Source organism: Macaca fascicularis, chromosome 6 (assembly GCF_037993035.2).
Source record: "Macaca fascicularis isolate 582-1 chromosome 6, T2T-MFA8v1.1".
Lineage (NCBI taxonomy): Eukaryota > Metazoa > Chordata > Mammalia > Primates > Cercopithecidae > Macaca > Macaca fascicularis.
In genome coordinates this window covers 148,063,980-148,079,386 of record NC_088380.1, presented here as the reverse complement: position 1 = coordinate 148,079,386, position 15,407 = coordinate 148,063,980, and the positions used below count along the sequence as shown (strand labels likewise).

Genomic DNA, 15,407 nt, shown 5'->3' with positions numbered 1-15,407 from the left:
AAACAATATGTAAGAACCCCAAATTTCTATTTTTCATTTTTATGTTACATAGTGTTTGTATATTTTAGTCATTATCTCTATGCACAAATATTTTTACAACATTGCCTTTATAGTTTACAAATGTTTTTTGCTTTTAAAATAGTGTCATAAAAATTTTCCAGCTTTCCAATCTTTGAAAATTGCTACCTTAATTTGAAATGGAAATGTATGTGTATTCTAAAAGTGATAGTTTTTTTCCTAAGAAAATACAAATGCATATAAAAAGAGTAAAACAGCCCTGTACTTTGTTTTTCAGAAATTAGTTTTTTTTGATGGTTAGAACCAAAGAGAACAATACGTGATACATGGAAGTTTCTTTGGATCCTAAGTACTTTGGTGTGAAATTTTATGTATGTTTGTGTTAGAACATAGTTCAACACAAGTACAATTGCTAGAAGTATCAGAACAACCTTATTTTAATGCTTGCTTGTATTTCTGGTGATAGAGAAATAATAAGATTTCATCTTCATGCTCTTCTCCCCTCCTCCCTAAGATTTTTTCAAAATCTTATTCTGGATGTGTACCAGGCCAGAAAATATTTACTATGGTTTCATAGGATCAAGTCTGGCTTTTTCAGTAGTAGTATAATTTTTGGATTAGTTAAGCGGTTGTCAGTAGGGGTAGGATTATTTCTGGATATTCAGGAGTGGTGTAAGGATAGAAAAAAGAGATTATTTAGAAATGAAAGGACTTTGGGAGTGGGATTTAAAACAGGGTGTCCTCATACTTGGTGCCTGTATGTAGAAGCGGTAGCAGTTGCAGAAACTTCCTGCTGTCTGCTAGGCCTTGGGTGTGTCACACACATGCCCACCCTCCAGGAAGAGTAGATGTCCTGCTACTCACATCATAACATGGGAGGAGAAGACAGTTGCTACGGCGATTGGGAAACAGCATTCCTGAGTCACTGACTATTTCTAAATGAATGGACAACACCTCTTTTTTTAAAGGAGCGATCACAATCTTCTCTAAGCCCAGGCAGCAGAGGGAGAGGCCTCGTAAGAAAGAAAGAGCAAGTATCAGTATTTGAAGTTGGAGAAATATGTTGAAATTTTGGAAAAATTGGTTAACATTATGTTTTGTTTCCTGTACATGTATTCAAAAGTTGTATTGGAACCTTAGAATGTTTGAAAGGAAGGAAGCTTTGCTTACTGTTCTCTCCCCAAATGACAGACTATGCATGCTGGCTTTCACCTCCTGGACAGCAGAAGATACTGGTGTGCCTGCTATACCTTGTGATAACTTGATAGGAAAGTAGGACTTCCAGACTCTGAGCACTTTCTCTATTGTTTGCCCAAACCATGCGTGCTTTATAGTGCAAGGGCTAGCACTTTGTGTGGATGGACTTGGAGGAATGCAGCATCCTCAGCCTGGTTTCTACCTATTCTGCTGTGCTGGGATAGTGAAACCATCGTGGCCTTTCCTCTTTTCCTCTGGGCTATCAACTACCTAGGATGTGGGCTGCCAGTTGCAGGGCTGTAGGATGAGCTGAGCTGTAGGCAGAAAGTTACTTTTTCCCTTTCCCCAAGATACTTGCCTTCTTGGACTATTAGAGAAGTGATACTTTGGACCTGTTAGAGGATCCAATTCTAATATTAAGATAGTTTTCCCCTCATTTTAATTATAATTGGGAAATAAGGTTTATTGGAAAGCAGACTCACCAACAGTTTTAGACAGTTGTGCAGGGCATTAAGTTAGTTGCTTAACATTTATAAGTAAATTATTTCAAATTTATAAGCAAATTATTGAAATACAGAACGGACTACAGTTACTACTGTTCTTTATATGGCATTTCTAACTTATGCTTGACATTGGCCACTGCCTAGAATCTTTCATTGCTCCCGGGTGGGGTTAGGAAAAAGATGCTGATTTTGAAAGGCAGGGGTAGATTGATAGAACTCTTTTAATTAGGAATGAAAGATCTTGGACTGTCTTCTGTGTTTCCTTTGTTGGCTGTTGTATGAATTCTAACAAGTTTATTATTTATTTATTTTATGTTTTCTCAGCTTTATTGAGGTATAATTGATACACAAATTGTTTATATTTATGGTATACAACATGATGTTTTGATATACATATACGTTGTGAAACTGATGAGTTTAACTCTCCAGTGCTTAGTTTAGCTGTGGGGCTGCTGAGGCACTGTGAATCAAATGGAGGAGCTGCTACAGTCTTACCTAATCCTTCAGCACTTTTTTCTCAGTGGTCATGGAGAACATGAGCCTATCATTTCCATTCTGGGGACTGCTAGGTAATCTTCAGCCTTCTTTCCCTTAAAGACATTTAGCTTTTCTAGGTTTATAGTTTATATTTTTAAATGCCTGGTCATTTTGTGCCCCTCTTCTAGATTTTCTTTCCTCTGAGATACCCTTTTTCTTTCCTTTATTTTCTTTTTGAAGTGGGTACTCCAACTCTACCAACTCCTGTGTAGGCTGCAGGCACCAGTAAGTGGTGATGTCAGAATCTAGTTTGTTTCTCTGTAAATGCTAGATGAAATATTGGTTCAATTGCTGTTGTCTTTGGGCCATTGCTTGAAAATGGAAGGGAAAGTTCTTCTGTGCATTTAAAGTTGTCCATTATTTCATTTTCCCTAGTTCTAATTGACTTCTGTGTAAGGAGTGGGAATTGAAGAAGGGAAACTAGCCAGTTTCAGTGGTTCCATCATATATTATTTAACTTTTACAAAGTACTTTGCAAAACAAAGTGCTTTATATCCATTTTATTATTTATTCTTCATACTAGTCTTCTGAGACAACACAGCCCTAGAGATAGGAAGACTGAAACTGTGGTTGATTTTTAAAAGCTTACCCTGACTTTACATTCCTTTAGTGGAAATGTGATAAATTTTGTGGCAAAGCTAGATCAGGCCTCAATGGTAATTGAATTCAAGTCCCTATTATGGCCCTCTGTTGCCTCAGTACCCTAAGGAGCTATGTCAGTCCTGAATAAAGAAATTAATCAGAGCTGGACCCTTATCTCTGTTCTGCATGATTCTAAGTGACATATGCCTTACCTTACCTGTTCTTTCTGGGTAGGTAGATTAGGATATAAAAGGAAATTATTTTTGGCTGTAGTGATACTTATTTCCCATTTTACCCATAGGTAGACTTTGTCATGATTGTGGGCTTGTTTTTCAAAGGAGGTAGAAGACCCCCTAGTTGATATGCTATCCCATAATTGAATATTTTCTCCAAGGACAACTCACAGATATGTCCTGTGGGCTTCAGTCAAGCAAGGTTCCTCGGTCTCATTCATAAGGAAAGACATTACTCTTGAAAGTTTGATCTAATGGTTTACTGAGCTATTCGTAACGATCATAGTGTGCTGTCGTAGACCTTGACTTGAAACTTACTTTTCTCAGTTTGAGTAGAGTAATGAAAGAATAAATATACTGTGTTTCGGATGATGCTCCTAAACCTATACTGATGCTAATTTTAAAATGTATTTATTAAAATGTGGGCTACATCATTTGAATAAGACATGATTTTACCCTCATGCAATTAGTCTGGTTCACAGAAAAACTTACAACAAATGTTCTGTTAAGAAGGTTCTAATATAGTCCAGGTGCGGTGGCTCACACCTGTCATCCCAACACCTTGGGAGGCCGAGGCGCGTGGATCTCTTGAGGTCAGGAGTTCAAGAGCAGCCTGACCAATATGGTGAAACCCTTTCTCTACTAAAAAAAATAGAAAAGTTAGCCAGGTATAGTGGTGTGCACCTGTAATCCCAGCTACTTGGGAGGCTGAGGCTGGAGATCACTTGAACCTAAGAAGGCAGAGGTTGCAATGAGCCAAGATCACACCACTGCACATTAACCTGGATGACAGAGTGATACTTCATCTCAAAAAAAAGGGAGTTCTTTTTTGTGTGTGTGTCTACGATTTTATTTTTATTTTTTATTTTTATTTATTTATTTTTTATTATACTTTTAAGTTCTAGGGTACATGTGTACAACGTGCAGGTTTGTTACATATGTATACATGTGCCATGTTGGTTTGCTGCACCCGTTAACTCATCATTTACATTAGGTGTATCTCCTAATGCTATCCCTCCCCCTCCTGCAACCCCACGACAAGCCCCAGTGTGTGATGTTCCCCATCCTGTGTCCAGGTGTTCTCATTGCTCAGTTTCCACCTATGAGTGAGAACATGCGGTGTTTGGTTTTCTGTCCTTCTGATAGTTTGCTCAGAATGATGGTTTCCAGCTTCATCCATGTCCCTACAAAGGACATGAAATAAAAGGGAGTTCTAATATAAAATATTTAGAACCTGACTTGAGTGAGTCCTTTAGTTACTTTTGTGTAATAATTGTGGCTAAGTGTATAATTTATAGACAACGAATAGATTTTTCCTTATGCCATACTGTTGGCGTAAAGCATTCACTAGTCTATCTTCAGGTATGTATTTTACAAGAAGTCTTGCAGCACATTTGCCTTTACAGAATGATCTCTCACCACTCCATTTTATTTATGATCTCAGCGGTCATAAGAGGTGTGTGTGGGGGGTTAGTAAATGGGGGAACTGAAGCATGAATAATTAAACTTGTTTGCTCAAAATCATACTTGTAGTTTTCTAGGAAACCAGAAATAAAAATCAGGACTCAGGAGCCTTTTCCTTCAGCAAAGTGCTAGATAAATTCCAGAGTTCAGCAATTTACTTAATGTATCAGTTTCCTATTGCTTATAACATCACCCCAAACTTACCAGCTTAAAACACATTTATTAGCTCATAGTTCTGTTGGTCAGAAGTTTGGCATGGATTATGTATCTGGGTTCTCAGAATATCACAAGGCTGAAATCAAAATGTCAGGCTGGGCTGAGTTCTCACCTGGAGGCTCTGGGGGAAAATCTGCTTCCAGGCTCATTCAGATTGTTTGCCAAATTCAGTTCCTTGCAGTTATAGGGCTGAGGTTCCTATTTCTTTGCTGGCTGTCACTGGGGGACTGTTCTCAGTACCCAGAGGCTGCCTCTAATCCTTGCCTTTTGGCCCCATCTACCTTCATGCCAGAAATGGCATCCCGAATCCTTGTGTCTCTGACCTCTAGATTTAAAGGGTTCATGTGATTGGGTCAGGCCCACTTGGATAATTCCCCTTTCTTAAAAGTCAGTTGTGCCTGAGCCAGGCATGGTGCTGTATGCCTGTGGTCCCCACTACTTGGGAGGCTGAGGCAGGAGGATTGCTGCAACTCAGGAGTTCAAGACCAGCCTGGCAACATAGTGACTTTGTCTTTAAAAAAAAAAAATCAGTTGTACCTAAAATGTAATCTAATCACAGGAGTGATATCCTATCATATTCACAGTCCTGATGGTTATACAGGGTATGTACATCAGGCTAGCAATCTTGGGGGACGTCTTAGACTTCCACCTATCACATTAAACATGTTCTTCACACTAAATTAGCCCATGAGCAAAGGTGGATGTCAGAAAAGAGAGAAGTAGGAGTGGACTCTGTATACTGAGGGAGTTAGTGAATTGTGTTGTGATTATACATATAAGAAAACCTGGCTGGGCATGGTGGCAGGTGCCTGTAATCCCAGCTACTCGGGAGGCTGAGGCAGGAGAATCACTTGAACCCGGGAGGCGGAGGTTGCAGTGAGCCGAGATCATGCCATTGCACTCCAGCCTGGGCGACAAGAGCAAGACTCTGTCTCAAAAAAAAAAAACAAAAAAACAAAAAACAAAAACCTTTGTAGTTCCTACGGATCCTGGGCCTCCCAGAATCATCAGAGTGTAAGGACCAAGTGGCATTCAGCTGTGCTGTTCTGGTGGTAGTCTATTTAGCCAAGAACTCAAATGTAATTGTAGTTGTCTATTGCAAGTTAGCCTTAACAAAATCTTTAGAAAGTAATGAAATATAGGCTTACAGTGTGGATTTTTATTTCCTGTGTGCTAGCTACATGGTTCTTGCAATTACTGTCCATGATTAATTGTCCATGTGAAGCACAGAAGTAGGAATTAGAAACACTTTTTGCTATGTAGAATGTACTCTGTGTTCAGAGTAATGTTTAGTCATATTCTCTTTTTAGATCCCTGCTAACCTCTCTGCTGCTAAGAACTACCCAGTTACCTTTTGCTTGGCTACATGAGCATCCTGTGCCAAGAGACCATGCTTAGTTGTCTGAGTGTTCTCTGGGTAAAGTGAAAAGTTAAAGATTCAGAGAATCAAGTAGAGGTAAATCAGTCTCTTGGATGAGTTTTCTTGTGTCTTGAATTTACAATAGGTTCAATTCTGTTACTAAGCAAACAGAGGGAGCCTCTGTGCAGAAGACTGCCATTGGCCTGTTTTTAAAAAGCTGAAGTATTAATACACACAACCGCTACCACCGCAAGAACAAATCCAAATATGCAAAATAAGTTTTAAACTTCATTTATGTTTTCTGATAATAATAATCAGGGTGTTTCAAACTCATTAAGTTATTTATTAGCTTGGCCTTACAGGGAATAAATACCTTGGGGTCTTTTGACTTTTTTGTTGTCGTTGTTGTTGTAAACTATTATAAAGTATCTAGGAAGTTTCTAATTTCCTGTAGATGGTACCAAAAGATTTATCTTACCACATATTACATTAGGATGTGGTAACTGAATCAGAACTTGAATTACTCTCTGCAAGGGGGGGAGTAAAGGGACAGCTTTTAATTTTTATGTTGATGGATGGTCTTAGTGCAGAGAAGAACCCAGCCAAATACATTTATATTTGATGCTGTTACTTTTGATGTACTCCACCTTTGAGCAATTTGTATTGATTTAAGTGAGATTTGATAGCATTGAGAATCTTTTGGAGAAGTTTATTTTAATACATGCAATTCTATTAAATTATTTTCCTGTACCAGCTAATGACTTTTAGACATTTATCTAGTCATCTAATTCTGTTGCATAAAAACTCCTATGGAATAAATGTTTTTCTACCCCTTTAAAAATATTTTATGTTTTCATTAATAATTATTTGCATATAAATGAAAGATAGAAAACATAAGAAACAAAAATCTAATGTGTGTATAAAAGGTGGCATTGCCACTGTTAGATGGAGTCTTCCGGGCAGAGAAAAACTGAATACCATCTCACAGTCATAGACCAGGTTCACATTCTCTGAGTGTTTACAAGTGCACCTAGATTCTAAGGACATCACTTGGCCAGGACATAAGTAAGACCTGGGAAACGGTTTGCCACAGTTGAGCATCTGGCAGGCCTGCAGTGAGGGCCAAGTACTAGACATTCAACAGGAATATGGTCAGGGGAGTACACTGCTCTGTATTTTCTGCTTCTGAGCTTACCGTATACAACCTCCAGATCTCCTGAATAAGTCGAAGCGGTAAAGTTCTGTGGGGTGGAATGAGTATCCTTGACAGTCCAGGTAGTGGAGCAGAGAAGGAAAGAAAAAAATTATTAACGTGGTCCAGACAGGCCAACCATCTGGGTCAGGTTCACCCAGGTATTGTCTATTTTAAAAGCCAGAACAAAAGCAGATGATGGTGATGACAGGCTTCAAGGGTCTGGCTCAAGTCTCATTGCTCCCTTTTAACTGGTGGTTCTCTGTACTTGGCACATACAGTCATCCTGGAATCTTTATCCCAGGGATTTCCTTCAATTTCCTCATGTGTTAGGTTTCATTTCCTGTATTTCAAGTCTTGCACTTTTTTGGTTCGCATCCTCTTTTTGGTGGAGCAAGTCCTACAGTAGCTTCCTGCAGTATATGGGAACAGATTTTTAAAGCTTAAATGCCTGAAAATGTCTATTCTAAGCTGACATTTGATTGATAGTTTTTGTTGGGTATAGATTTGTAGTTTGGAAATTATTTTTCTTCAGATTTTTAAAGGCCTTGTTCCATTGCCACCCAGCTGTTGATATTATTGTTAAGAAACCCAGAACTACTCTGATTCCTTTATATATGACCTGTTTTCATCCTTTCTGTGGAATTTTGTAGGATTTTGTTTGTATTCCAGTGTTTTGAAATTTCACCATTATATGCCTTTGAATAATCTATTTTTGTCCTTTGTGCTAGAGACTTACCCTTCAATACTGGGAAATTTTCTTTATTTCCTTGATAACTTGCTCTGTATTTTATGTTTTCTCCTATTATTTGGATATTGGTCCTCCCAAACTGGTCTAATTTTCTTTTCTTTTTGCTGTACTTTTTGGGGAATTTCCTTAATTCTTCCAGTCCTTTTATTGAGTTTTAATTTCTGTTCTCATATTTTAAACTTCTAATGAGCTCTTTTTCCCTCTGAATGTTTCTTGTGGATATTAATGATTTTTAAAACATCTTTCTTCTTGTTGCATACTGTTTATATGGCAAGTTGCTTCCCCCAGCCCCCTTTTCTCTCATGTTAGGAGCTTTCCTCAGATGTCTGATAATCCTGGATTGTCTACTCATGTTTAAGAATGAGGGATTACAAAGCAGATTGGAAACTCTAGATGCATGGGTAGGATTTGAAAGCTGGTTGCTTTGCTGTAGGACAGCACCATCCAATAGAAATCTAATGTGAATCACATTGTAAGTTTAGATTTTCTAGTTTTAGAAACATGTGAAATTAAGTTTAATGTAATATATCTAAAATATTACTTCAATATGAATGAAATATAAAAATTATAACGAAATATTTTACTTTTTTTATATTGTTATGAACTGCAGTGTTTATTTCACATTTACAGACATCTCAACTGAGATGCTAAATTTTTATTTATTTATTTATTTTGAGACAGTCTTAAGGTGTTGTCCAGGATAGAGTACAGCAATGTGATCTCAGCTCACTGCAACCTCTGCCTCAGGGGCTCAGCTGATCCTCCCACCTCAGCCTCCTGAGTAGGTGGGACTACAGGCAAGCACTACAATGCCTGGTTAAATTTTGGTTTTTTTTGATACAGAGTCTTGCTCCTGTCACCCAGGCTGGAGTGTAGTGGTGCAATCTCGGCTCACTGCAACCTCTGCCTCCTGGGTTCAAGCAATTCTGCCTCAGCCTCCCAAGTAGCTGGGACTACAGGTGCGTGCCACCACGCCCAGCTAATTTTTTGTGTTTATTTTTTAGTGGAGATGGGGTTTCACTGTGTTAGCCAGAATGGTCTTGATCTCCTGATCTCGCGATCCACCTGCCTCGGCCACCCAAAGTGCTAGGATTACAGGCGTGAGCCACCGTGCCTGGCCCATGCCTGGCTGATGTTTAAATATTTTTGTAGAGGCAGGTTTTGCCATGTTGCCCAGGCTGGTCTCCAACTCCTGGGCCCAAGCCATCCACCTGCCTCAGCCTCCCAAAGTGCTGGCATTACAGATGTGAGCCACCACACCCAGTCCCTAAAATTTTTTTTAAGCCCTTTTTTTAAAAAGCAGTTTTAGGGTCTTGGCAAAATTGAGATGAAGGTACAGAGATTTTCCATATATCCCTGCCCACACACATGCATGGTGTATCAGTTCTTTCTCACACTGCTATGAAGAAATACCTGAGACTGGGTAATTTATAAAGGAAAGAGATTTAATTGACTCATAATTCTGCATTGCTGGGAAGGCCTCAGGAAACTTACAATGGTGGTAGAAGGCAAAGGAGAAGCAGGCACCTTCTGCTTTGCCTTCTAAGGGTGGCAGGACAGAGTGAGTGCTAGCAAGGGAAATGCCAGATGCTTACAAAACCATCAGATTTCATGAGACTCACTTGATATCATGAGAACAGCATAGGGGAGACTGCCCTCATGATCCTATTACCTCCACCTGGTCCCGCCCTTGACATGTGGGGATTATGGGGATTACAATTCAAGGTGAGATTTGGGTGGGGACACAGAGCCAAACCATATCACATGGCCTCCCCCATTGTCAACATCCCCCACTAGCATGGTACATTTATTGCAATTGATGAGCCTGCATTAACACATTAGCATCACCCAAGTCCATAGTTTACATTAAGGTTCACTCAGTGTTGTACAATCCTTGAATGACATGTATCTATCTACTATAGTATCATACAGAGTATTTTTCGCTGCCCTAAAAACCCTCTGTGCTCTATTTATTCATAACCTGCCTACCCTACCTGCCTCCCTCAACCCTTGGCAACCACTGTTCTCTTTACTTTTTCCACAGTTTTGCCTTTTCTAGAAGGTCATATAGTTGGGTACGTATAATATGTAGCCTTTTTCTTTTCTCTCTCTTTTTTTTTTTGAGACAGAGTTTTGCTCTTGTCGCCCAGGCTGGAGTGCAATGGCTTGATCTTGGCTCACAGCAACCTCTGCCTCCCAGGTTCAAGTGATTCTCCTGCCTCAGCCTCCCAGGTAGCTGGGATTACAGGCACCCGCCACCATGCCCAGCTAATTTTTGTAGTTTTAATAGGGATGGGATTTCACAGTGGGGATGGGATTTTTCTCTGAGACCAGTGAGACCAGGCTGGTCTCAAACTCCTGACCTCAGGCAATCCACCTGCCTCAGCCTCCCAAAGTGCTGGGATTACAGGCATGAGCCACCACACCTGGCCGCCTTTTTCTTTTTTTGAGACGGTGTCTTGCTCTGTTGCCCAGGCTGGAGTGCAGTGGCTCGATCTTGGCTCACTGCAACCTCCGCCTCCTAGGTTCAAGCTATTGTCATACCTCTGCCTCCCAAGTATCTGGGATTACAGGCACCCACCACCATGCTGAGCTAATTTTTATATTTTTAGTAGAGGTGGTGTTTCACCGTGTTGACCAGTCTGGCCTTAACCTCCTGGTCTCAAGTGACCCACCCATCTCAGCCTCCCAGGGTGCTGTGTTTACAGGTATGAGCCACCACACCCGGCCATATGTAGCCTTTTCAGATCAGCTTCTTTCTTTTAGCAATATGCCCTTAAGATTATCACGAAGACAACAGATAATGTTCTGTTGTCTGAATGTGCCACAGTTTAGTTACCTGTTCACCTACTGAAGGATGTCTGTTGCTTTCAGGTTTTGGCAATTATGAATAATGCTGCTGTAACTTATGAATAATGCTGCTGTAAATATTTCTCTTCAGGTTTTTGGTGTGGACATACGTTTTCACTTCCTTTGGATAAATAAATACCAAGGAACATGATCGCTGGATCTTATGTTAGTGTATGTTTAATTTTATAAGAAACTGTAAAACTCTTCCAAAGTGGCTGTACCATTTTACATTCCCACCAGCCATGAATTGAAAGTTCTTGCTTGGCTGGGTGCAGTGGCTCACGCCTATAAATCCTAGCACTTTGGGAGGCCAAGGTGGGCAGATCGCTTGAGGTCAGGAGTTCCAGACCAGCCTGGCCAACATGGTGAAACCCTGTCTCTACTGAAAATACAAAAAGTAGCCACGTGTGGTGGCGGGCGCCTGTAATCCCAGCTACTCAGGAGGCTTGAACCTGGGAGGCGAAGGTTGCAGTGAGCTGAGATCATGCCACTGCACTCCAGCCTTGGTGACAGAGTGAGACTCTGTCTCAAAAAATAAAATAAAATAAAAAAAGAAAAAAGAAAAGAAAGTTCTTGCTCCACATCTTTGCAAGCATTTGTTGTTATCAGTGTTGAGGATTTTGGCTATTCTAGTAGGTATGTAGTGGTATCTTATTTTAATTTACACTTCTCTGATGACATACGATGTTGAGCTTCTTTCATAAGTTTGCCATTTAAATTTTGTTAAAATTAAATAAAATGTAATAAATTCCTCCTCACTTATACTAGCCACCTTAGTAGTGCTCTATAATTATATGTGCCTAGTGGTACGTGTTGGATGATGGAGCTCTGAAGTGATCTACTTGGACTATGTCACAAGCTTTAAGTTGATTCCCCAGAGAAGACACTTCCAACCTTCTGTCTCAAGGGGAAAGGCCAGGCTGCTAGGGCTCTAAGAGACTAGAGGGGGAAACATGCTGAGTGTCTCAGTACATACTATGCATAGGTTTACTTTTCTTTTTAGTATAGGGTCCCTGGCATCCTCCAATCCAGAGACCCTCTGTTTTACCCTCTTCTGAGAACAAACTTCCAGACCTCTGCTGGAAGAAGGGAGGATAGTCTCCCAATGGCATGGTTGAGGGGTGGGGTAGGATCTAGGTATCTAACTGGCTTCTTAAACAGCTTCCAACCAGTCTTATTTTTAGCCTCCCCCTCCTTTAACTCCTATTTCCATAGGTATCTGGTGCCAATTATTCCTGAGCCTTTTGAGGATCCTTAAGTGTAATGGGTTGGTTATTGCTCTTTCCGGTTTAGGACTCAGCTTTCTGTAATCTGTTGGATTTAATTCTTCTAGTCCTAGTCTTCAAAATTTGCAGCTGCTCTTTTTTTCTTCCCAAACTTGTAGGCTCTTTCCTTGCATCACTTCTTACTTTCTAAAAAACACCTTTTCTGTAGGTTTAGTGAGGTTTCAAGAAGGAGAGAAATTAGATGTTTTGGTTCAGTCTGACATCCTTTACCTGAAAGTTCCTATTAATCTGGATTCATAAGCCAGATTTGGATATTTAAAAAAAATTTCATTCTGTATTTATGCTTCCTTCAGTATCTATATTTGTAGTTACAGGTAAAAGTGCTAATGTTTAGTGGAGGACTGAATAGAAGGGCCAAGAAGTGAGATATTTACCACAGCCAGGCTAGGAGTAAGGGTTTGGTTTGGGACCAGAAGAGAATTGACAGCAAACCAGGAGAATAATGAAAGTGGATGCATTTAGATGTAGGTAGGATGATTAGAGACTTAAGTTTAAGAAGCTTGGACATCTGAGACATAATACATAAATAAAGCTCCTGTAGCATTTATCTTCCTGAACTCCTATTTTTTCATTTTTTTTTTTTTTTTTGTCTTGATCTAGGAACTTATTCTACATTTCAGATAATACACACAACTAATGATACAATTAAAAAATGACTACTGAACAAAACCGTTTGCCAACATAGAATCTGTAAGAAGAATACACATAGTATTAACTAAGTAAACAATACACTCTGAATATACTGAAGCAGCAGGTTTCTATTTTAATAATTGAGCTTGCTGTTTGAGTGTTGTATTGGATTCTAAAACAGTTTTGCTTGTACTGACTGTGCTGTGATTCACTTTGCTGGTTGTTGCTGCCCTCTGTTGGACTAGCTCAGGAAATGTAGCTTTTTTCCCTCATGCATAGTGTTTGTTGTCCTTCCCCAAATTGAACCCTAAAACATGGGTAATTTTTTTTCTTTTTTTTTCTTTCTTTTTTTTCTTTTTCTTTTTTTTTTTTGGATATGGAGTCTCGCTCTGTCACCTAGGCTGGAGTGCAGTGGCGTGATCTCTGCTCACTGTAACCTCTGCCTACCAGGTTCAAGCGATTCTCCTGCCTCAGCCTCCTGAGTAGCTAGGATTACAGGCAGGCACCACCACACCCGGCTAATTTTTGTATTTTTAGTAGTGATGGGGTTTCACCATGTTGGTCAGGCTGGTCTCAAACTCCTGACCTCATGATCCACCCACCTCGGCCTCCTAAAGTTCTGGGATTACAGTGTGAGGCACCGTGCCCGGCAGATAATTTTTTTTTTTTAAGATAAAATCTGTTTCTGATGATGCCCTAGGAAAGCAAGGGAAACTGGCATCTTCCTTCATATATGTGTATATGAAGTGTGTATATATGAAGTTTTATATATGTATAAAACTCCCGTTCTTTTCTATCTAAAGGCGAGAGTTAGTGGACATTGAATAGGAAAAAGGCACAAGAATTTGGGGAATGCAAAGATATGGCGGCTTTTGGAGTCTGGATGCCTGAGTTCTGTATCCAACTTATCCCCTAATCATATGACCTCAGTGATTTACTTCACCTGGCTGGGCTTAAGTCTCTTCATTGATATAATGAAGAGATGGAATAGACTTGGAGAGTTTCTCCAGGGATTGATATTTTAGGGAGGCAACACTAGATTATAGTATTTATTCATAGGAGATATAATGACTAAGTTTCAGGCTCTGCCATCAAGCAACTTAGTCTGGAAAGGGGTAGAGGAAACACAATCAAAAGACAATTGCAATCCAATTTTAATGCTGTGAGACAGGCAAGTGCCTATTACTATGGAAACACAAGGAAAGGTACATATCCATTTAGAGGAGGGATCATTCTGTAGGGCCTGTTGGAGTTAGCCTTGAAAGCACAGTCTAGGCTGAGGAGGCAGCAGCCTAGGGCAAGTCTGGGGCATTGAGACAGTGTCATCTGTTTGGAGATGAAGATGGAGTTTGAGGCGGAGAGTTTGCTGAGAAATTGAGACTGGGGGAAAAGCCAGGAGAGTCATATGCCATGCACAGGAATTTGGATTTTAACATAGGGCAGTGGAGAGCGATTGAAGGCTTTTAAATGGAAAAATAACATGGACAGCTTGGCATTTTAGAAAGAGTTCTCTTGGATATAGTATGCAGAATGGATGTGGTATGGGGCAAATGGGACTGAAGGCAGGGAGATCAGTTAGGAGGCTGTTGGAGTAAATCAAACAGGAGACAATAATGGTGTGAAATCAAACAGGAGACAATAATGGTAGTGCTAATAGACATGGATGGAAGAGAGACGAATCAAGAGTCTGTAGGCAGAAAGAGCAGGTTGCTGGTTTCCCCCAACACTTTTTTTTTTTTTTTTAACTTAAGCTTCAGCTGTGAACAATTCAGCTGCCATTCTTTAGACTCAGGTTCTGTTATCTGCGTTACATCCATCCTAGAGTTGTTTGCTTGTTGCTTGGTTGTGAGGGAACTCTTTGAGTTTGGGGGACAAGATTTTGGAAGCAATTGCTCTAGGAGCAGGTAAGTTCAACCTTGGCTATGGTAACCCAAATTGTATGCATTCATCCCTTTTGTGCTTGTTTCACCTTCTGTATGCCAAGGGACTTAGGGGTGGTGACAAAAGGAACTATGTTGTTGGTTGTCTTGGGTGGTGCTTTCTGCCTCATCATCCTTCTGCCTTGCTTCTACTATGTAATCAGAACACATGAAGTAACTGTAAATTCCATGGACATTTTCTCATGGCAAGATTCTTATGGTTTGGGTGAGTGATTAGCCCTCAGCCAGTGGAAGCTTGACCTGTTCTGGACAATGGAGGTTAAAGTTTGTTTGCTTGTTTGTTTTATTTTATTTTATTTATTTTTTTTGAGACAGAGTCTCCCTCTGTTGCCCAGGATGGAGTGCAGTGGCCGGATCTCAGCTCACTGCAAGCTCTGTCTCCCGGGTTTATGCCATTCTCCTGCCTCAGCCTCCCGAGTAGCTGGGACTTACAGGCGCCCACCACCTCGCCTGGCTAGTTTTTTTGTATTTTTTTAGTAGAGACGGGGTTTCACCGTGTTAGCCAGGATGGTCTCAATCTCCTGACCTCGTGATCCGCCCGTCTCGGCCTCCCAAAGTGCTGGGATTACAGGCTTGAGCCACCGCGCCCGGCGTTTGTTTTATTTTATTACAAAAGCACCAGGTTGGTGAAAAATGGACGAAGTATAC

The 15,407-nt window shown here is 40.3% G+C and overlaps 1 protein-coding gene across 2 annotated transcripts in view; it reads left to right on the top strand.

The window, feature by feature from the left end:
• DIAPH1 (diaphanous related formin 1) overlaps positions 1–15,407 on the top strand; it is a 106,201-nt gene that overhangs the window by 14,241 nt on the left and 76,553 nt on the right. The window lies entirely within an intron of this gene.